The sequence below is a fragment of the Pteropus alecto genome, unplaced genomic scaffold (genome assembly GCF_000325575.1).
Source record: "Pteropus alecto unplaced genomic scaffold, ASM32557v1 scaffold239, whole genome shotgun sequence".
NCBI lineage: Eukaryota > Metazoa > Chordata > Mammalia > Chiroptera > Pteropodidae > Pteropus > Pteropus alecto.
This window is the reverse complement of record NW_006494613.1, coordinates 8776784-8800140: the sequence shown is the minus strand read 5'-3', so window position 1 is coordinate 8800140 and position 23357 is coordinate 8776784. Positions and strand designations below refer to the sequence as shown.

At 33.9% G+C, this 23357-nt stretch overlaps 1 protein-coding gene and 1 non-coding gene across 2 annotated transcripts in view; one reads left to right on the top strand and one right to left on the bottom strand.

Moving 5' to 3' along the window:
- GBE1 (1,4-alpha-glucan branching enzyme 1) overlaps positions 1–23357 on the top strand; it is a gene marked incomplete at its 5' end in the record, with an annotated part of 239060 nt that overhangs the window by 182120 nt on the left and 33583 nt on the right.
- On the bottom strand, positions 4867–4985 carry LOC112474556. Its single transcript, XR_003044387.1, has one exon. It is a non-coding gene; the product is annotated as a 5S ribosomal RNA (ribosomal RNA).

Below are 23357 nucleotides of genomic sequence, written 5' to 3'. Positions count from 1 at the left end.
GTACCAGGTATTGCTAAGTGGTGGATATTCTAAGGGGAAAATAGTTATTGTCCTCAAGCTTCCAAAACCCAAAAAGAAGTACAGACAAGTAAGCAGACAAGTATCTTTATATTACTACATGCACTAGATGCAGTGAAAGGGGATCAGCAGAGAATGTCATGTCAGTATGTAGAAACTAGGTTAGGAGACTGTTGGTGAAATTTATGAGCTGTTTCGAGCAGTCAAACAGAATAGAAAGGCACAAGAAAGCCATGCAACAAAATCAGTAAAAGTTTAAGTAGGAGCAAGACTGAAGCAGTGGAGTGAGATTAAAGTCAGTTGGGAATATTAAACTTCAAATATTAAACCTCTAAAAAACTGGGGCCTAAGGAAATCAATTTAGAGATCATCCGTTGATTGGCAAGTTTAATGAAAAATGTGGTTTTTCAGTCACTTTAAAATATTATGAACTCTTCAATAAGAAAGACCTAATATTGATGCTTAAATGGCCTTATGTTTTTTTTTCCTCTATTAATAATGTACCTGAAAGGATACAGATGTGTTATTGTTGATAATCTATATGGATATGTCTTTGCAACTTTTTATAACCATTGATTGTTTTAAGAATGTTTAATTAATGGCTAAAAGTAAATATAAAACATCTGCTTTACACATAGGATGATCTCAGTGAATATGTATTAATTTCATGTAGATAAACTGCTAAAGCAATTCAAAGAAGAAGAAAATGAGGATAGGAGTATATTTTGCCCAGTTTTCTGATGGCTATCTGGTTATCATGCTAGTGCAACCTTTTCCTAGTCCAGTTAGCTGAGGCAGATGGAGTGAATACATAGCCTCATCTTGTGATTCCTCAGGAACTGCTGCAAAGAGATGTGGTTAGTCAGGCAAATAGTGACTATGTGCAGTGATCATAGTACTAGGAAGAAACACCAATATTGATACTTCAGTTTCATTCCGTATAATACCAAAATAAAGGTACCGAATAGTATTTTTTTTTTAATTAAAGACTGCTTGGAATTGTAAAAAAAGAAAAGACACTAAATTTTAATTCATTTAAAATATAAACATATAAAACATTTTTATATTTTTAAAATATTTTACTTGATATTTTAAAATATCGAGTAAAGCATAAACTAAAATTTAAGTATTAAGCACATATTTTCCTGATTTAAAATATGACAAAGTAGAATGTAATTTTAAGAATCAGCTTCCAAACAGAATGATGAAAATTTAATCATAAATTTTAAAAGGAAATAATATTATTTAACAGTTTTTTTTAAATGTGAATTTCAAAAAAAAAATAAAATACATTAAAATATTGTCATCAATGAGTTGCTAGTCTTTTTATTTTCTGAAAAATTTTGTGGCTTTTCAGAAAGCTCTTTGTAACCCTGTCATAGACTAGGCAGTGGTAAGGAGAAAGTTACACTGGACTTCTAACTCCAGATGTTTCTTAATTTTTCTGCAGTCTTATTTAGTAACTTTAAGAGAATCTCTTTAAACAACTTTTTTGTTTGGTTTGGTTTGGTTTGGTAAGGACTTCAGTCTTCTTATTGAGAGCTTGCTACCAGTTCTATTTCAAAGAACATTTTCGTTTCTCCCCTGATCTGACTTCATCTTCTTTAGTTTCATCATGTATAGATAGAGAGTCAAATGCAGAGTGACCTGAATCACTTTAAATACTGTCATATTCATATTTCACTTGTTCAGAAAAGGCTTTGAACTAAAGTAAGAATTATTCTTGCACTAGAAGCTTTTCTTTCTCGGTTGTCATTTTCTTCTTCTTGGGGATTGTAGTGTTACAGAAGAACATTTTCCAAATGAGTACACCTTCATTTGATTTGATATTTTAATGCTGCACATAACTCCCTGGGCATATCTCAAGACATAAATGATTTAAATTTCTTATTTAAAATATACCGATCTAGCAGAGTTAAATCAACAAAAGTAGCAAGGTCTCACCATTATAACATAGCACAGTAGTCCAAAAAACTGAAAACTCATATTGTAATCATAAAACAAATATTCCTCAATACATCAGAGGTTAATGCATAAAGTGAAATGTCAGAAATAATCTAGAATCAATGGGACACATTGATTTGTTTGCTCATTCATTAATTTATTCATTCAAGTTAAACTCATTGTTTCCATGTCAATTTCTGGATATAGATGCCAGTTGGTTATAAGTGGAATTGTGTGAAGGCGAAGAAGTTCATGCCCGATAGCTTTTATATTCTCAGTGAGGTCATCATTTGAGAGCAGAAGGAGTAAGAGGCATTTGAGAAAAAAGTCAAAGCATAAAATAGACATCTCCAAGTATGAAAATGCTAGAGAACCATAGTAGAATATCTAGGCAGTATTGACTGCTCATTTGAGATCTCTAATCAAGACTATAAATTGAATCAGTCTTTTAATTTTGTGACTTTCTAGAAGGGCATGATCAATCAAAGTTTAGAGTTTTGTTAGAATATCTGTCAAAAAGAGGAAAAGATTTTTTTAAATTATGAAATAACTGGTAGAGAATCAATAAATCACTGGTTCTCAAAATTGCACATTGGAATGACCTGGGCAGTTACAAAAAATACTACTAGAAATTGTGGTTGACTTGGTCTTGGTCATAGCCTGGGTTTTGGAATTTTAAAAATCTTTTTGGGTGATTCTTAAGGCTATGAAGTAAAGAGAATTCCAAGAGGATATAAAAGATATATGAATCTTCTCCGGACAGAAATTAAAGAGGGTACAGGAGGGGAATACAGAAGAAAGAGAAGGGCAGTTGAGATACATTTTGGTATGTGGGAAGTTCAACTGTCCATGAATGTCCAAGAGACTGGACTTGGACTTCCCATAGCAAACAAGGCAAAAAGGAATTGGAATGCTCCTGGAGTTTTCCTGTTTGGTATTGAGAAACATTTTTTAAATACATTTTTATAAATAGATAAAATTTAAATCAGAAGTCTTTTCTGTTTTTGTTATATTGTTTGCTCTATTTATAAACAAACTAAAATGACAGAGAATAAACTATGTTTTGTTCATAATGTAGGTCATTGATAGGTGTACATATGTTTTACTACTTTCTTGTTTAGGAATCTCATTACCATGATGTTAGTCTAGTTTCTATTATGAATAATACCTGTGGAGAAAGAGGTATAATTACAAACTTGCAATTTTCTCTCTCAGCAGTATTATGAAATTTTCATTACTAAATTTGAAGGATTTTCTAAATATGATTATATTGTATTTTGACATTTGAAATTATGTAGGACATTCTTTAATGAATATGTTACATTCTCCCTAAAGCCACAGGGAATGTTGGATGGATTTTGTCCCAAGTGTCAGTCTGCATTTAGTGATAGTTATATTATACTTCAGTGTAAATGTATGATCTTACTTCAGTCTTCCGTCTGTGATTGTTTAGTGTCAAACTTGTAAATTCTTTTTTCCTGATAGATAGGAATACAATAAAACTTTAAATATCTTCCTGCTAAGTGCTGGAATTGAAACAGTTATAGGAAGACAAAATACGCTCTCCAGAACAGTAGGAGTGCTAATTTTGGGCATTTTCTCTTAGCTTGTTGAGGCAAGTTTACTGAATGTAACATGACTAGTAGAAGTCTATAAAATTGAGCTGTGAAAAACTGCAGAATTCTCAATAGGAGCAGTTGTAAATGGCTTGAAGCCCTGTTGAAAATGTTCAGAGACACAAATAGCATCTATTTTAAATGGCATAGACTTAAAAGTAATGGCCCTGATTTGATTTATAGCACACTGATAACCAATTTTAGCTGGCATTTAATGAGAACTTAACATGAATATGATATTCTGCTAAAAAGGAAGTGCTGCTGTAATTACCTGGAGAGCCTTAAAATATTGAATCCTGAACTCCACACCAACCATTCGGGCTAGAGCCATTGAGCATGAGGCTCGAGCAATAGCACTTTTAAAAAGTCTCACCAAGTGATTTTAATTTGTGGAGACACAGCATAGAGACCCACTGTTGGAGGGAAATGGACAAATGGAGGTTGTGCCAGAGACAGGTCCAGACTGTGCTGGAATCACTGGAAACTAGCTGATGGAATTCCCTGTCCCTCTCCCCATGAGATTTAAATATCTATCAGTACTAGAAATGTTCTTTCTACCAAGTTAATTTTCACAATAGAACCTCCAAAGCCTTGTTGATGATTATAATCTGGGAGAGGAGTCACATTGGAGAAATTCATTTTAACCTAGTAGAGAACATTTCTGATGTAAAACTCACATTTTTCTCTCACATTGACCAAATTGGATATATCATACCCTTTACAAATAGGAAAAGGACCTACTAATAATCTGGATGTTGAGTGGGAAAAAGCAACTGAACTCATCTTTCCTTAATTATTTCAGCCTTTGTCTCAGGGTAAGATACTTGTATGGTTCCTGCATTTCTTATATGGTTGTCAATGTGTGTGGAGTTAACTACTCCTTCTGAACTATTTACTATTTAGCTGGGCTGACCTCCTACTGAAGTTACAAAGAAAAAGTTAAAGCAGTAGGATGAGACCCACTGCAGCTGCTCAGTCAGTCCCCACTAAGTCAGGTCTACTGCTCTCTGGTCTTTGCCTCTAAGCCTTTTACACCAGAAAGAGGAACTTTATTCTCTTTGGTTTATTTCTATAAAACCCTATCAGAAAAATGGAGATATTAATTATTACTGTTAGTTCAGTCATTTTTTTTTTTCATTAGAGAGACTTCCCAGGAAAATAAAATTGTTTTTCTATGAAGGACATGCTAACCAGTGCAATATTATCCCTCATGTGTTATGTGTGGATTTTATTTTATTTTTTATCATTTTTATTATTTATTTATTTGTTTTTATTTTTATTTTTTTATCGCCTACAGCACCCGGTATTCCTAGGTGGTCTCCCATCCAAGTACTAACCAGGTTCGACCCTGTTTAGCTTCCGAAATCAGACGGGATCGGGCGTGTTCAGGGTGGCATGGCTGTAGACTTATTTATGGATTTTAAACTAAAGCTTATCATTTAGGGCACTGACCTTTCTCTTAGAGAATGTATATAATCATATCATGATAAACAACGATAACTCTCATGCACAGGAAGACACTTGATCTTCTTTTCATTTCTATTTCCTCAAGGTGAGATAATCAGTAATAGAACTTTCAACTTGGAGGCTACATAGCAGGATTCTCAATCTAACAAACCAATAAAGTAGTCCTGGATCTTAGAATAAGTCCCAGTGAAAAGAGTACAGTTATTTGGAAAATTAATATTTGAATTTTTTGCTCTTAGGCTACTACTACTACTTCTGCTGCTGCTACTACTACTACTACTACTACTACTACTACTACTACTACACACACACACTGTATATATACAGTAGTGTATATATAGTATATATCTACTGTGTGTATGGATGTGTGTGTGTGCATACTCTATGAATATATATTTACATATTATATGAATATATGAATGGACTCACTATCCACGTAGCCCTGGATTAGAAGGAGATTCATAGTATATAAACCTCTCCAGCTCCATTGAGTGGTAGTTGGTTGAGTTTGCAGAATGGAGGTAATATGTATTTTAACATTATTTAGAAATACAGATATTTTTATCAAATCCTCTTTATTACTTAATTACCTAGCATTTTGGAATAACTCCAAAGCCTCACTTCCTATCTATGAGCTTCAGTGTCCTTCAAAAGATTCTTCTAAATCCAAGGTATCAGCTGGGTCCAGAATCCTCTATCAAGCTGCTTATTTTCCTAAGGAGAGAAAAATAGGATGCTATAATAGGAGATGTGAGTAAAGATAAATTAATATACAATGAGCATTATCCCTGGACCTGAACCTGTATTCCTAGTGTTCCACCGTTAATTAAGTCTCCCTGATACAATCCAGATACCCACCTAAGTGATAACCTCATCTTATTGGTGGAATCGTCTTAAATGAAATGCCAGTAAATGAATACCATCCCCTTCTCCCCCACCTGCCCCATGGTATGAGTTTTCTTCATACTTTACAGTATTTCTGCTATGTTGTTAGGCTCTTGAATCATTTCTCACCTTCACTAATTCCATCCTCTCAAGTTTTACTATGTAGGAAGTCATTGTTTGACTCAGCTTCTAAGAACTATTCATAGGTTTCCAGAGGTTACCAAGAAACCTATAGATCTTTCCTTCAAAAATAATTGATCAGAGAGTTTGTCTCAAAGGCTGAATGGCTGTCTCTTCTAATGTTATTCAAGCAGGCCATAAAGATCCTTATAATCATAGCATGTAAAATGTGATTGATTATATATTGCCATAGCTTGTGACCTATATAGCTGTCATTTCTTGGAATGTGGTGGTAGGTCTTCTAAACTCAAATATTCTGCTCTGACATTTCTTCTGAGCAACTTGCCAACAGGAGACTACAAATTTAGAAGATGGATTTCTCTGCTGTAAACTTTAGATCATTATCTGAGTCCTACTTCTCTACCCTCAGCTCGTACCATCTCCCTCTAAAACAAAGCAGGAAAGTTAACAATATACACTACCCTCAGTTAATAGTAGAGAGATATTTTCTTAGTTCCTTGCAAAATATAGTAATTTTTCCTTTTTCTTCTACACTGGAGAGAGATAAGTTTCTCTTTGGGATTACATTTTCTTTGAGGGGTTGGGGAAATGCAGATTATTTGGGTGACTTGTCTTAATGTGACAATCATTGATCATACTGTTCTAACAACAGCTACAATATCTTGAACATCTACCCTTATCAAGGCAGCATGCTAAATGAGTTGCAACCCTGAGAGGTAGGAATGAGTATCTTCATTTCACACATGAAGAAAATGAAAGTTTAAATTGCTTGTTTAGGTTAATACAGAAGCCAGAATTTGAACTCGGCTTTGTCGGACTCCAAAACACACTACCCTATATAAGCCAATATTATTATTTTAAATGAAACGAATGTTAACATTGGCAGTGATGACTATAAATATCCCTCTGGAGCAGGGATCCCAAACTCCCGGGCTGTGGACCAGTAGCAGCCTGTGGCCTATTAGGAAATGGGCTGCACAGCAGGAAGTGAGCGGCTAGCAAGTGAACGAAACTTCATCTGTACTTGCAGCCATTGCCCAGCATCAGCATCACCGCCTCAGCTCTACTTGAAATCATCAGGCATTAGATTCTGATAGGAGCACCAGTACCTGTTGCCAAAAGGGTTGAATCAAAGAGGAAAACAATGAACCAAATTACAGAGAAAGTAATTTATTTCAAAATTTTGAGTCAGTCTTACAAATTTCTTGTTAGTCTCCTTTGCTCACTTCATTCTACAATGATTCATCCCTTACTGCTGTGTCAAATACCAGCCAAGGAGTTGGGTAGCAAAAGAGAAGACCTAGCCATTAGCTCCTGGAACCCTCTGGCCAGGGAGGAGACAGACAATGCCAGATAGATTTAGGTGTGTTAGGTGGTAAATGTCGCCTTCCAAATCTGCATTGAGCACTGTGAGTACTTGAAAGAAGTACACTGAACTAATACTTAGTGGAAGAATTGGTGGGCTATCAGGGTTAAGTTTCAAGTATCCCTTTCCTCTGTATTGGGAACATCTGTGAGCATTCTCCACTGGAATGATGGCTAAGCAAAGCTAAGGTGAAACAGAATGAAGGGTACGTTAGCTTAGAACATGAATGATCAGAGAAAAGGCTGAAGATAGAAGCAGAGGCCAGGTCATAGAAAGCTATTGAAGGATTTTACAGATTGACAAAGTCAGATGCGCAGTTTAAATATGTTACTAAAAATGTGAAAGATAGATTTGAGGGAGCAGTCACCTCAAACTAAATGTAGCATTGCAAGGTCTTCTGCCACCAGATTTCTTTAAAATCATAAGTATAAATTCTTTCCACACTATTAACCACATCAATCAATAAATTAGATATATTCTCTGCAGATGCGTTCAAAATCATCTACTTCATTTTTTAAATAAGATTTTTCTAAAGATTATGAGGAAAATAAAATTACCATTTTACAAGGCCACATAAATACTGTGATTCCTCTGGTCATTAACTCAAGTGAAAAGTGATATTTACCTGTTAATTCTGCCTAACTTATGTAGTATCAAATAAAATATATCATTATTTAGATGTTATTTTTACTGAATATTTATATCCTAAATAATTGAATACTTGAATACTGTTTTTTTGTTTTTTTGGTTTTTTGTTTTTTTCTGTGTGGGTCGGGTCATGTAAGAGATGTGTTTCTTTATGCAAGTTTGAATCAACTTCTGCATTTTATTTCATAACTCAAAAAGTATCTAGGTACCTGATTTAAGCAGATTAAAAAATACAAAGTAGTATAGGTATAGGTTTCCCCTGCTATCCAAAAGTAGAGAGTTTCTATGAAAGCTTTTATACACAGAAATGATATAAAATGAAGAAGCAATTACCATTAATACATATGGAAAAAAAATTGAATATTCCTAGACTCAAAAATAACCTACCAAATCATAGCAAATATGCTTAGTTATGTCCACTTTTACACTAAATGTAACACCCTTATGAGCTCTCTTAGACTTTTCTGATTAGGACATGCTAACACATGCACACAATAAATCTAGATTAAGCACAGATGCTCACAGACACAGTTCAAAACTTTGATGGCTTAATGCTGAGCTGCTGAGTATAGTTCTTGGGAAAGGAGCTTGGTGGTGCCACTTTTCTGATAGGGGTTCATGTTGCCTGTATAATATCTCCCTGCAAAACAAATGAACACCATTCTTGCTTTTGCCTTTTTTATTTTTTGTAAAAGAAAAAATCCTCTTCAAATTCAGTTTGCAAAAACAGGTACTAATGTAGGTCTTTCATAAAACCAAAGTGACATAACTAGAGCTTTGAAAAGTAGAGAATACCTGTATAACTCACATTATTCAGTAACTATCATTTGGAAAAGTTTTCTTTAATTTGGAGTTTGTAGAATGAACAATTTGTGGTGAAGTTGAAAAATGTGCTATTTTTAAAAATTCTGTAATATTTCAAAGAATTACCACCTGGTTTATCTTCCATGAAAACCTTTTCACATAATTAAATTGCTTCAAGTAAGTTATCCCTGCAGAAGCATAAATTACAAATATAAAAAAAAAATAATAGTATAAATAATCAGTTCACAAGTATATTGTAGAAATGCCAACAATGCAATATTTATCTCCCCTTTAAAAATGCATTTAGGAAATCTATCGACAGTTAACTAAAAAACATATACCTTAACCTTAAAAATATATGTCAACTTTCAGTTTTTATACAGGAATTTTATAGCTTGGGAGACACAAACCAGAAACAGCTTTGCAGCTTGATTACACACCATTATATAATAGACTATTATAAATTACTTTTGGTAAAAAAAAAAAAAAAACATAGGTGTTTGAGATTTACCAACACTAACAAAACCAATGTCATTCAGATGTTCCATTTTGAGAAATACTGAGATGATCATTTTGTGATGAAAGGATGAGACGACAAAAATAAGTTTTAGAACTAGATAAGCCACCCATTTTCAATATTTTAATCATATGTACATTATACTTCATTATATTTGCATCATGAATTAAAATTTAGTACTTGATAACAAATTAATAAGGTAGATAGCAAATGTATTATGAAGTTGTTATACTGAGTTTTCTTATAGTCTCTCTTTCCCACCACAGTAGTCAACCTTAATAACATGTTTCCACAAAGAGGAAGACATCCAGATATCTTGGGTTATTTTAATATATTTTATATAGTTTAAGTAAAAATATTAATTATATTATGTGGTTAAAACTTAATTCTACATTTTATATTTTCCTTACTTTACTTTGTCTTTATTATAATGTAAAAATGCTGTGTACTTAAAAATATTTTTTAAAGCTCAGCTTATTTTATGCCTATCTATAGACTTTAAAATAGTGTATGACACAAGAACTTAATTATTACATGTTGAACAAATAAACAACCCCAGTACATTTTGAAAAATCCATTTATTGACTTTTTAAAAGGCATTTTATTTATTAAAGCAAGAGTCTTCTGAAAGGTATGTGAACCAATAAGAATCTCTCTCTTTCTCTGTCTCTCTGTCTTCTAATTAGGAGGCTTTTAAATCCCATGTGTATACGGGGTTTCTTATAAATGAGAACAAATAAATATTAGCAGAGTAAATAAAAGTAGTCAGATATGTTCTTTTGCTTGTAAAGTTGGAAAGCTACTGTTATGATATTTGTTAGTCTCTCCCAACATTTTTGGAGCCAGACTTTCTTTGATAGCTCCTATGAAGACAGATGGGAACAAAATCCTGGGGGGTGGGGTGGGGGGTGGTGATCACATGGACCTGGTAGGCTCCCTTTATATACCCTTTGAAGATGTGAAATCAAACAAATTTCTTGACCTAATGCAGACAGCCTTCTATACACAGAGCAAAATGTGTGCACCCATTTTCAGCAACCTGTGTACCTTCATGATTTCATAAACATGCCTTATTGATGCGTTGTCATTGGTGATGATATCACTACTGGGTGGGGGGGATAAAAATGGATTGTTAAGGGAGGGCAAAAAAAAGTCTTAAATATTACAGTAATTATTGTTCTGCAGAGTATAACAGCATATAAACACATATGAAGCAGTGCTGTAGTATTTAAATTTCATGAGGTCGAAGCAATTAGGAAACAAATGTCTTAAAAGGCTCCTGAGTGTGCGTGTGGCGTGTGTTTGTGTGGGGTGGGGGGAGTAGGTGGGGGTAGAGGGGAAATAATAACAAAAAGATTGAGAAATACTATATTATTCATTATCACTTCTGGAACATCTACTCAGATGTTGCCTGCTAGTTTCTGATTATCTCTAAATATTATCTCGAAGATAATCATTTGTTTCTGGTTTGATGTATAGATTTTACTTTTAAGATTGACAGATATGATTTTCCTCCTGGCCCAGCCATTCCCATGTAACTAAATAGATGTTCTGTTGCATAAAATAAAACAAAGACTTTGGCCTCATATTCTTCCTAAGGGCAATATTGGTGAGAGTTCTTATTCCCTTGGAAAATATTTCTCAAGTAGTTAAAAATGAACAGACTTAACTTTTTAAATGTCTTGAAAGTGAAATAAAAGTCTTCAGTGACTACCAGCCTATTATCCAACTTAGTTCTTTCATTCTTCTTCGCTTTTTTTCCCTTCCTTTGCCAATATATGCTGCCCCCGACTAAATGAGGGCAAGAGTTGCCTGAGCTAATATAGCATCAAAGGCTGGACCGCTTAAGATAAAGAGCTGAAAGTTTTAAATCTAATTACCCTTTCTATAGACACCTATCAGTTTTTGAGTAAAAAACAAGGATATTCATTCATTTTTAATCAGTTGAATTTAAGGCTACATTTTTAAATTGGAAAAAGTATGAATATCTCTATATTTTGATATGCATAGTATGAAAATTATTTTCTTGGAGAAGAAAATAATGTAATCCTTATACACATTAGCATTTAATATATTAAAATCCATTTGTAGAAACATTTTTGTTTCCTTAAATCATAGTTTCTATCTATGTAACCTTGAGTACACACAATCCTTGGCTTTTTAATGAGTCAAGAATATTTTCATCAATAGTATCTCTTTTGTCTTAAAAAGATTACTTGGAAGAGGCAGATATAATTATTATGACTTAACATGTAAAATATATAAGTCAATAATTTTAATATAAAATATAATTTTTGTATTTTTAATAATTAGCAGAAAATTTGCTTTTTTCTGACTCTTAGCAAAAGATATTTTATACCAAGCAGTACGTCCTCTGCAACTTGATGATATATGTTAGTGATACCTAAGTTATTTTGTTTTTAAATTGTAGTTAACTAAAACAATGTCTCCTTTTATAGTGTGGCTAAACATGCAATATAAATAGTAAACACTGGACTGGAGATCTTTTCACCATGATTTTGGTACACATTTTAATTATTTCTACAATTACAATAAAATTACTAGGAAAAGAATCTGAGAAAATATTTAAAAATGTAAAAACATTTCTTTAAAATGCACATTATACAAATGAAGAAATGTTACTAAACTGTGAAGCTAATTACTGTTTTATTGATTTTTCCTCTACTTTGTTAGACTTTATTATAGTAGTTATGTTTGCTAACCCTGCTTTCTCATACTCTATTCACCACGCAGACCCTTGTAGGTTTCCTGCTGCGCTCTCTATAGTTGCAACACTCTGGTTTCCAAGGTCATCATTGATTAGCAGGTTTCTGCACCCACACTGGAACTCTGTCGATCACCTGTTTCAGTTTGACTTTCCTCGTGTTTTCCTTCCCACTCTTCTTTGTCCTATCAATCATGATGCCTCCCTCCCCCCAATTTCTTCAGCTTCCTTCTTGTTTCTCCTACTGTGTATCTTAATCCCTCAGATGTTATTCTGGGCATATTTTCTCTTTTTTCCTATTCTTTCTTTCTCAGAAATCTCATCTACTTTTACACTTTGGCTGTCTCTCTACTGTAGGTAATTCCCAAATAAATATCTCAAAATCCAACCTTTTGCTCTTAACTACAAACATAAATTTTGAAGTTGCTTGTCTAGGATCTCTATCTTGCTGGCTCCTCAAAGTCACTGAATCCAAAACTGAAATCATCCTCCCTATAAATCATGATGCTTTTTTAAAATGATTATTATTAGTGTCATCATCTCTATTTGAATAACCAGTTGAACCCAGAGTCATTTCAATTGCCCCTTTCCTTTCCTTGTACTTAGCATTCACCAAATAACCAAGTCACAACATCCTATTTTTCATGTCCCTTTTCCTATATACATTCCCACCAAATTTTCTATGTATATTGCATTTATTTAAGCTTTTAAAGTTTATAAAGCATTTTTGTATGCATAATTTCACTTAGTACACAAATGTACAAACTTAGTTAGTTCCTTTTTATAATTTTCATTTTGTGACACTGTAATATAGTGGGTAAAAGAGTTCAGATTTAGAGACAGTCTACCTAGATTCTGATCATGGCAGCTTTACTTCCTAACTATATCATATTTGGCATATTACTTAATCTTTCTGTGCCTCACCTCCATCATCTGAGAAATGGAGATTATAATGATACCTATTTTACTGGGCACTTTATTTTATTTAGTGATGTTAAGAATTTGGAATGATGCTTTGTACATAATAAATGTTTGATAAATGTAAGTTCTTACAATCAGGGAAAGCTACACAGCTTGCATATTGTAGCTATAGTTACATACTGTAGGTAACAAACTAAGTCCTAAAATTCATTACTTTCTTCACTGTGTAACACATGATTTTTCCTATTATCTAATTTCTATAAGAGATATTCTTTATTTAAAAGAGTATACTAATTTATAGTCAGAACGTTATTTGAAAGCATAAAACTGTACAATAGAATTTGTAGTTATTTATCAGCAAAGTTTACCTTCTTAGTCTGTTTCCACTCTGTGCTCCCACTATTCCTATAAAGTTTTATTTTCTTTTTTAACAGATCCTAGGAATAGTGTGAAAGTAAATATGTATGTATTCCTGGTTGCTGGTTTAGAATGTCTGCTAGGTTATGAATATTTGGATATTCATGAGTCTTGACAGCTGTCACTTGGAATGTTAAAAGTTTTGTTTCCCCCCCAAATACAGACACATTTAATGATTCTTTGTAAAGTTGCAAGAAGTTTGGGGAAAACTTTGACAAATTTGTTTTATACATTTGGGTACCAGTTTGCAAGAGATTCAGTTAACTACTGTGCCATAATTCTGGATGCTTATTTTAATCTTCTTTTTAGTGTAATTAGAGCCTCTTGAAAATTTCTTTACTCTTTATGCAAGCTATAGCATTTCTGAATAGCTTTCTTTATACTATTTAAAATTTAGTGCATTATGTTCATTTCAAATTAAGTTACTAAGATATCTATTCTATAATAATAACATATTTTGTATTGTTTCCCTCTGCACTATGCATGCACTTTCTAACCTGAAGAATAGAAGTTTCATAGAAATTTATAGTTTTGGGTACAGTTATATTAAATTAACTTAATTGTATAGCTACATGTACAAAATATTTTACTATATAAAGTAAAAGGCACAAAACTGAAATGCAGTCCATCTTAGATAGTCTAAATCAAAGTACCAAAACACTCTCTACACAGCAAGAAGGAAGAATAAAAGGCGAATATCTACCATTTGAGTCAGCTCTTTTGAAAGAATCTTTACATAATTGCTTGTATATCACTAGACAAAACTTAGATACAGAGCAATAAAGGGAAGTTAGGAACTGTGTCTATTCTTGAATGCAATTCATCTAGCTAAAAATGTAAGTAAGTTTCATGGACTGAAAAAGAAATATGTCTCTAACAAAGGAAGTGGTGTTTAAGCTGGTTATTGAAGAGTGGACAGGATTTCTGGAATCTTTACAAATCAAGGACTATCTGGAGAGATATAGAAGCAGGAAACATGAGCCATGATCATATCACTATGTGGTATCTGGTTTGATTAAAGCAAGGTCTGATATTTCCCAATATAAAACTCAAAAGAGAGCAAAGAAACACTACTTACCCAGGGGTGAATAACAGTGATGAGTGTTTCCAAATGGAAAAGTTTAGCTAAAGAAATGGTTGGATATGAAAAAATTTAAAAAAAAAAAAAAAACACTGATTAAATCTCTAATTGTATCACTTCGTTTCCGTGTTCTTTTCTTTACCAAATTGTTTCTCTCATTTAGAAATTTAACTTTTGAGGAAGTATGGAGAATGATTTAACATGAAGAAGATGTTATGGTTTACCTATATGGAGGATGGTGGTTTGGTTGTTTATATTGCATCAAACCTTCTAGGAGATTTGTGTATGATATTTGAAATGCCATTTATTTTAAAGACATTAAGCTTTTTATGTGGTTTTGAATCTTTCTTTTTAAATGCCTTTAAAGCCAGCTGATAGGCTAATTCATAACCTTGTCATTATTTTTTTTTAATTTAAAATCAATATTACCTAGAGCAAAGGGGAACACTAAAGCACACAGGTATAAATGCTGATAACCTTTCTTTTATTGGGATAACAAGTTCACTGTGTTTCCCACAAGCCATCATGCTGCTCTGCAACTTTTTTCCTCATTTCTTTGGCACCAGTGACCTGAGAGGAAGCAAGAACTAACTGAACATTGGGAAGCAGACAAGGATAGCTAGCTGTTGGCAGGAACTTGGGGCAATAGAAGCATCATCCAAGGGCAAACCAAGGGTTTTTTGATTAAGTTATAATCAGGTTAAAGTCTCTATACTAGTTAGAGTTGCTGACTGCAAAAGAAAGGCTGTGAGAGATTGAAACCTAGAAAACCTAGAAAAGCTATAGAAGGCTCGCCTTGAAAGAGCCTGGGATTCTTGTAGAAGTACTCTTCTAGCCTGGTACTCATACCAGTATTGGATTAAATTGATGTCAATTATGGAGTACAGAAGATTTAAGTGAACATTTTTTCCCCAATCTTATTTCCTGGGATACATGCTTTCCTTTTCAATGTCTCTGCTTATCTCTTAAGAATAATTCATTAGGAAAGTTTGTTTATCTCTATTGTGTATCTTTGATGTAACCAAAAGGAACTGACCCTAAGTGGTAGTATTACTGTTGGGGTCATCTGAAATCCATTGTCACCCCAGTAGTACTGAGGGGTCCTTGGTTCTTTTCATCGATGCAGTAAAAAGTTACAGATCAGCAAGATTTTAAAAAAGTAAAATTTATTGAAAGTACATTTCAAGAAAGAACTGGCTCAAGCCTAAGAGAGAAACAAAAGATACGATTATAGTATGCTCCAAAGGAGGAGCAGGTTACAGCAAATGGTTATAACAGCAGAATTGGGGAGGTCTGTATTATATTAGGGCCGTGATGGGAGATTACGAGGGTGGTGCTGAATGACTGGCAGGTGAAGTCATTTTGATTGACATTTGGCTGTTACATAAATCTCTGCCTACTGTGCATGTGGTCACCCAGAATTCAGTCTGTTATAATTAGATTCATGAACTTCCAAGCAAGGCATGACATTATAATGATGGTATAATGAGGCCAGGTCACAGGGAAGTTAGTGTAGGACTGACTGCACACACCCCTATGGCCAGATTAAACCAGCCACTAGTTTATTACTTTGTTCCTTAGGATGCAGGGATGACTTATAACTATAAAATTGGTGTTCTAAGGAGATCTTTGGGAGAAGGCTTCATTCTTTTGCCCGCCCCCCCTGCGTTCGCTCATGTCTACCTAACTACCTAACAGCATATTCCAATCATAGGCAAATTTTAGGGAAAAAAATAGCACGATCTGACATAACTAATAAACATTTAAATCTAAGCCTAAAGTTAAAATAGCCAAAAAACACATGTATACTCAATTTTATAATGAGCCAATATATTGTCTTAGTATTCCTGTTTTTCTGACCTTTTTTCTACCACCTAAAAAGATATCGTCTTTCAGTAGGTTCTCTGTTCACATGCAAAACTTTCCTACTTTATATTTTTTTACAAGGCCATCCATTAGCAAATTGTTTTCTAAGACATTTGTAACTTACTTGCAAAAAAATCTGAGTTCAGTTAGAATTTTATTAAATAACTTCTTTTTTTCCTCTGCCATCTCTTTCTGGTATGCTTTGTTCCCTCTTCCTGCCCCTGAAAGAATATTTTGAGTTACCTGCTTCAATTAACATCAAAATGTTTTTAGAACAAATGACAGAAGTCCATTACTTTTGCTATCAATTTTAAGAAAGTAATATCTAGTTCTTAAAAATTGTGTTTGCATAAAAAATACCCATTTTCAACTCAGTTTCGTTTGTTTTGTTCATTGTTTTGTCCTTGGTTTTATTATACTTTTATTACTTATTTTAAATCAAAATTTTACAGGTCCAAAGTCCTCGTGCCCAATGCTTTGAAATGTCCAAACTCAAAACGTCAATTTGGAGTAAAGAAAGGTTTATTGATTGAGAAGGTGCTGGTCCAGAAGAGGGGGCAGTAGTTCCTCAAATCTATCTTAAGAAAGCACAGAGTTCAGACTTCTTTAATGTCAAGTGAAGGGAAAAGAGGAGAGGCTGTTTTTGTAAAAATTGGAGCCCAAGCAGAATTCCTCTAATCATTAGCATGTCTAAAACAGGAGCTGTTAGCCTGAAGGCCATGGGAACAGTGAAGGCCTGAATAAGATAGTGAGAGAAAGACGAGGCATTTCACTCTGTTACAAAAACTCTACCAAAAATGGCTGTAGGTCAAAGAATAAATAGCAATACAAACTTTGAAAATCTGCCTCCTATTGGCGTGACATTCAGAACAGGAAGACACCCAGAGAGGCATCCTGGACTGTGAGCAATAGAGAGCTGCTCTCTTCTGGTTTACCTCTTCCTCTTCCTTATGGTGTGAACATGCACCTCTTATCCATCCACTTCCTACCCAATAGTGAAGTTGTCGGTTTTTCTTCTGGCCCTCATAAAAAAACAACTTTTCAATCAGTAAGGAAACATTTTTTAGGCACTTCTTTTATCTTAGTCTCTGTGCTTCGAACTCGGTATTCAAAAAGTAAAGTAGAACTTTCCATGAGCAATATATAGCTCACTAAGGAAAGCAAACATAATTTCCTTCATTTTTTTTTCTTGCAATACATATTTAGTAAATTACTGAGGGTGTACTATATACCTACGATTACTTTAGGAAGTAGAAATAATAGGTGAAAATATGGAATATCTATCCCAAGTCTAATAAAGATGCAGGCAAAAAGAAAACAAATACACAAACATTGGACTATTTAAATCAGCAGTCTCAACCTTTTTGGCCCCAGGGACTGTTGCTCCTATGAGAATCTAAAGCCTGATGATCTGAGGGGGAGCCGAGGCAGTGATGCTAGCACTGGGGAGAGGCTGCAAATACAGATGAAGTTTCACTCACTTGCCAGTCGCTCACCACCTGCTGTGTGGCTGAGTTGGCCGGGTTCCTAACAGGCCATGGACCAGAACCAGTTCACGGCCCAGGGGTTGAGGACTCCAGATTTAAATAATTGTTTTAATAAGGAAAAAGTGTATATCTAAGTGCAAATGTAGGCACAAGCACCAAAGCCTTACTACAGGAGTTAAAAAAAGGCCTCATAGAGACTGAACAGCTATAAGATGGAGTAATGACAGCTAGAGTAGCAGAACAAGCAGGAAGAAATGGGCCACACGTCAGTAATAAATATACTTTATTTGTACACTTGATAGTGGAATTGGAAACATCGTCTTTCACGTCTTTTTATAGCTCTTTTATTATCTTCGTTAATGCCTGTACATTCATAAGAGGGTTCCAGCAGTATCATTCAAATCAATTACCTAGTACCAGAAAGAATACAGATAGACTTAAGTTTATATACTAACCTTGATATGTTATACCTGCATGACATTGGAAAGTCGCATTACTTTCCTGATCTATTATCTGATAATGGGAATAATGGCCTCTCCCATATTGAAGGGTTTTTGTGACTACTATTTCAAATAATTGCTAAACTTCTCACACAGGTTCTGTGTATATAGAGTACTCTCAAGAAATAACTGTTGTTTTTGTTATTTTAATAAAGTTTTATGATTACTTTATGTTTCATTTAAAATGTTCTTCCATTTTCTTGATTTAAATAAAAGTATGGAGATTTATAATTACCCTTCAATATAATAATGCTAATTCATGAGCATTTCAAATAAGACTGGTTTATAAGTATGTCTATATCTATATGTAATATAAGGTTAATTTGATTTTGTACTTACGGGTATAGATAGTTAAAAGGGGTTTCTGTTTGTTTCTTTGTTTTTGACAACCTTGTTATCAAATGCTTAACTGAAGCATTTATTTCATCCACTATCCTGTGTCTTTTCAATGGGAGCTTACCACCCAGAGCAATTCCAATCATGTAGATAAGTAAAGGGATTGAGGGGCTTGGCCAAGGTCCAAGCATAGTTCAAGTTGAAAATTGTTTTCCAGACTTCCCAGAGCTTATTTGACTATTGCCTCAAGACTTTTTATACATAATTTATCAAGGATAAGCTTGGGGAAAGCAGGGCAGTATGTGGGTATCAACAAGCCTTGATAACCTTCAGCACCATTCCTGGTCCCTTTTAGCTATCAAAGGAGTGGAAATTAGTCAGTAAGGCATTTATTACAATGCAGATTTCAGTTCTTTGGCTTTATACTGAGACATCACTGCCATTGCTCTTTCCATTCATGGACGTCCCCTCTGGTTACTAAAATCTATTATGGTACTTCAGGTTTTAGTTCAACATGCTAGCACTTGTTACCATTGATCATCATTCCCTCTAGAAGCATGCCTTCCCTAGGCGTGGTCTGCTGTCTCCCACCCACGTAGTTCTCCTTCTCTTTCTCTGGCCCTTCCTCCTCAGGCTTCTTTCCAGGCTCTTTTTCCTCTGCCCTACCTAGACATGTGAGTGTTCCTCAGGCTTTCTTCCATTATAGTCTTTTTCTGCCACTCTTACCTACATATTCTTCCTGGGCAATTTTACCCACTCCCATGGTATCAGTTACCCTGTGTGTTTCTAAAAGCCATATGCATGCTTAGTACACAGAGATGTGTTTTGTTTCTTAACACCAAAGATAATTTTCTAGAATTCCAAGATGTAGTTCCTAAGACTAGCTCTTCTCCTCTCATTGTATATTGACATAGTTTCAGACCTGTTCTCCCTAACTTGCTGTGTTACTGTCTCAGGGTTTTCCAGTTTACTCTTTATTTTTGGAGGTAGTGTGGGGTATGAGAGGGGAATATGCTGGCATTCTCTCTCCTACTACATTGTGTTGTTTTAAATCTTGATACTTCATGCCTTTTTTTGAACTTTCTTCCCCATGTGCCTTCATTAAAGAAATACGTATTTTATAGTTATTTAATTCTGTTTTTCTTCCCATTAGATTATAAGCTCTATGAGGACAGAGATCATGTTGACATACATTAAACATGTTATCTGTTATGCAGAATGCACTTCAGTAGTTTTAAAATATAATCTCGTGTTACAGTTTAACATATGAAATGAGTCATGGAACTAAATGTCATCTTTGACTTGTGCCTTCTGAAGGAGAACTGTGCATGAGGGAAGCTCAATGGGAGAACCCAGAGACCGAAGCATTTGATTTAACATATTCTCTAGAGGAATGGCCATTAAAGTTGTGTGTATGTGTGTGTGTGTGTGTGTGTGTGTGTGTGTGTGTGTTTTAATATTATCACTAGGACTGTACCATATATACATACACACATACCCATACATATATTTGTACATTTATGTGTGTATTTAAAGTGGATAGATAGATAGATAGATAGATAGATAGATAGATAGATAGATAGATAGATGATACAGATACACCTGATATCACCAGAGAGTTATCTGAAACACACAGCATGAAGGTTGTGGTAGACTTTAAGGGTATATCCCCAGTAGTCCTGCTGAGTTTTGTTCTGCCTGCCTCAGCTAGCATTTCACCCTTTATCTCATCTTCTGGATCTGATCATTATATTTTACTTCTGTGCTTCAAAACAAAGTTAGACATTTAACGATTGTACAGGGAAACATCCAACCTTAACAAATACTTAAAAAGTCCCTGTTTGGTATAGCACACTGAAGCGTACTGTGGAGAATGAAAAAAACAAACAAACAAACAAAAAAAACACATTAGATGTGGCCCCTGCCAGGAGCCATATTAATCAGCATCAGTGGTGGGATGGAGGATTAAGTAGCAAGTTCTCCTCCCCCCCGCCCCCACCAAAAGGGAACTCAGGAGCCTAATCTACAAAAACATTTTGTGCTGTGTCCCACCCTTTGGTGAGTTAATTACTCACTGAAGGACCTGAAGAAGAACAAAGCATTAAATTTTAAACTACGTACTTCCTTTTAAGAGTTAGTTTTCAGTACACTTATAAGAAGTAGGAGCTAAAGTTTTTAATATTATCATTAGGATATAAACTTATTCTCATATATACATAAATGTGGTGTCAACACAGAGTTACATAACATCCACAGCCATGAAGGTATGATAGACTTTAATTAATTCCTAGAAAATTAGTATGCATTACAGTTTAGAGAAACAAAACACACAAACCTGCTAATCAAAATGTTCAGCTTAACAGAGCTGGGGCTTTTTTCATTAGTTGTATTGTCTTGAATTCATCACTGTACCAGTTGGTTTCTTGTCAATTTATAGTTTGGACCTTTACATCAAACAGCAAAAAAATTAATTACAGGGAAAAAAATCCTAATAGGAATTTTGCGCTTAGAGGTTTTTCACAATTAACCAGACATGAATGGTGCTGTTTACAGAAGAAATGGAAAGGGAGAGGAGGAACTTAGTAGAATTTTCTAGAATGATTAATTAACTATAGCAATGTTAGTCACTTGCTTCCCTGTTTTAAAGTTGTTTAGCCAAAGCTTTCTACCTTCTCATTTCTGGAAGCCTCCACTTCTGTTACTATATTAAATATAGTGAATCATAGCATGAACTGTGAATTTTCTTACAAAATGTCTCAAGTGACAGCTCAAAAAATTACCATCCTCCCTCATTTTAAAACGAGTAACAATCTATGTATTACATTAGTGATCATAATCATAATTTAATGAGCAGAAAGATCATGTTTGATGTGCAAGTTACGTGTAATGCATATTTTGGACTCAAAAGTATTGTTCTCAAGTGTCACAGTCTCTTGCCTCTGTGCTCTGTAGTTAGTTTAAATGTGACTTTTCTAAGCCTCTTTTCTGTTGAATAAACTAGCCAAAGGTTTTTAAAACGTTTCCCTCAAATTAGGCTTCAATTTTTTTTTTTCTTTTTATATAGCTTAGAAACTGTTACTTGTGACCCAGTCTTATAGATCCTAGCATTCTAATACAGTGAGTGGTTCTTACCCTTTTTAAGACTCAGATGCCTGGAAAATGCTAAGAAAACCTTTCTCCTCAGAATAATACACAAATTAGCATACATACAACATTTTGCCTAAAATATCAGGGAATCACTAGGAGTGAATGAACCCCAGATTTCATTCATTGAGGAATATATACATATATTATGTATGTATGTATACATGGCACATATATAGTTTAGAAATATATATACACATATATATTTATATTTGGTTAAATTAAATGCTGATTCAGACCAAGTGTTTAGTATTCCATCAAGTTATCGGTACTAAAACAAGTAAATTACCTTCTTTGTCATCACTTGAATAAATTTAGATTTCTTATCCATCTTTATATACGGCAGCCCTTAGTTACAAGCTTATTTGGATGGCCATATTTCACTGTACTGTCTCAAAGGGCTGCCACATTGCCTAAGTAATTTGTAGACCACGGCTGAGAAGAACATTCTTAACTTTTTTTAATGATAGTATTTTTCTTTATTAGGTTGGTGAGCTGTGAGCTAGTGTAAGATAACTAACAGGCATTTTCCAGTTTTGCCTGTTCAATCTGAGAATGGTTCACTATTATTCCAAGGTCACTTTGAAAGTCTTTCTGTTATTTGCTTCCATTTATTTTATGCTTGTGTTTACAATTTTGAACCAAATATGAAATTTAATGTTGCGTTTGCCTACATTAAAGTTAATTTGCCCCTTGTCAGCTCATTTACAACAGAGATAACATTCAAAAGCCACTCTGTAGAATGTTCTGTCTGGAGTAACTAATGTAATTTTTCTATCTATTTCTTTGTTGTATGCAACTTTCTATATCTTTCAGTTTAAAAAGAAACCTCTCCAGGAGAAGATTTTCAGAAAATCGAAATTAATCTCTAACAGAGATTAATAAATGATTCTCTAGAACAATCGAGTCTTCTTCATCTCTTGAAGTTTTTAAAAAATAGCTCTTTTTTCTAACTTAGAATTTTAATTTTATATTCCACATTATATAAATATGCTTGTTTCAATGTTCTTTAAAGTAGTGTCTTTACACTTATAAAGGATAAACGAAGTAAAAGTTAAAATACATACAAATTCTAAATTGTATTATGATAACAGACATTTTTCTTTCATCTTTTTCTTATATTTTCCAAGTACTTAATTTGACTTCATGTAATACAATTTTTTTCTTAATAGTTAATAATTTTAGATATGATATTAAAGACAAATTAATGTTTAAAATTGGCATACCTTTGAGGGCAGTAGAATTAAATCTTAAATATAAATGATGAAAAATATTTTTATAAAGTAGTCTCTTAAACATATACATTAAGGACATTATTTTTGGTAACAATTTGCTAACTTGTGCCTATGTCTTCAGATAATTAGGAATGTTCAAAATTTGGGAAATGTTTGCTCTTAGTATTATATCTGCTGTTTACCTTTTGAACACCTATGTATTCAGTTTATGTTAAGGAAATATGAGACAAGTGTACAGC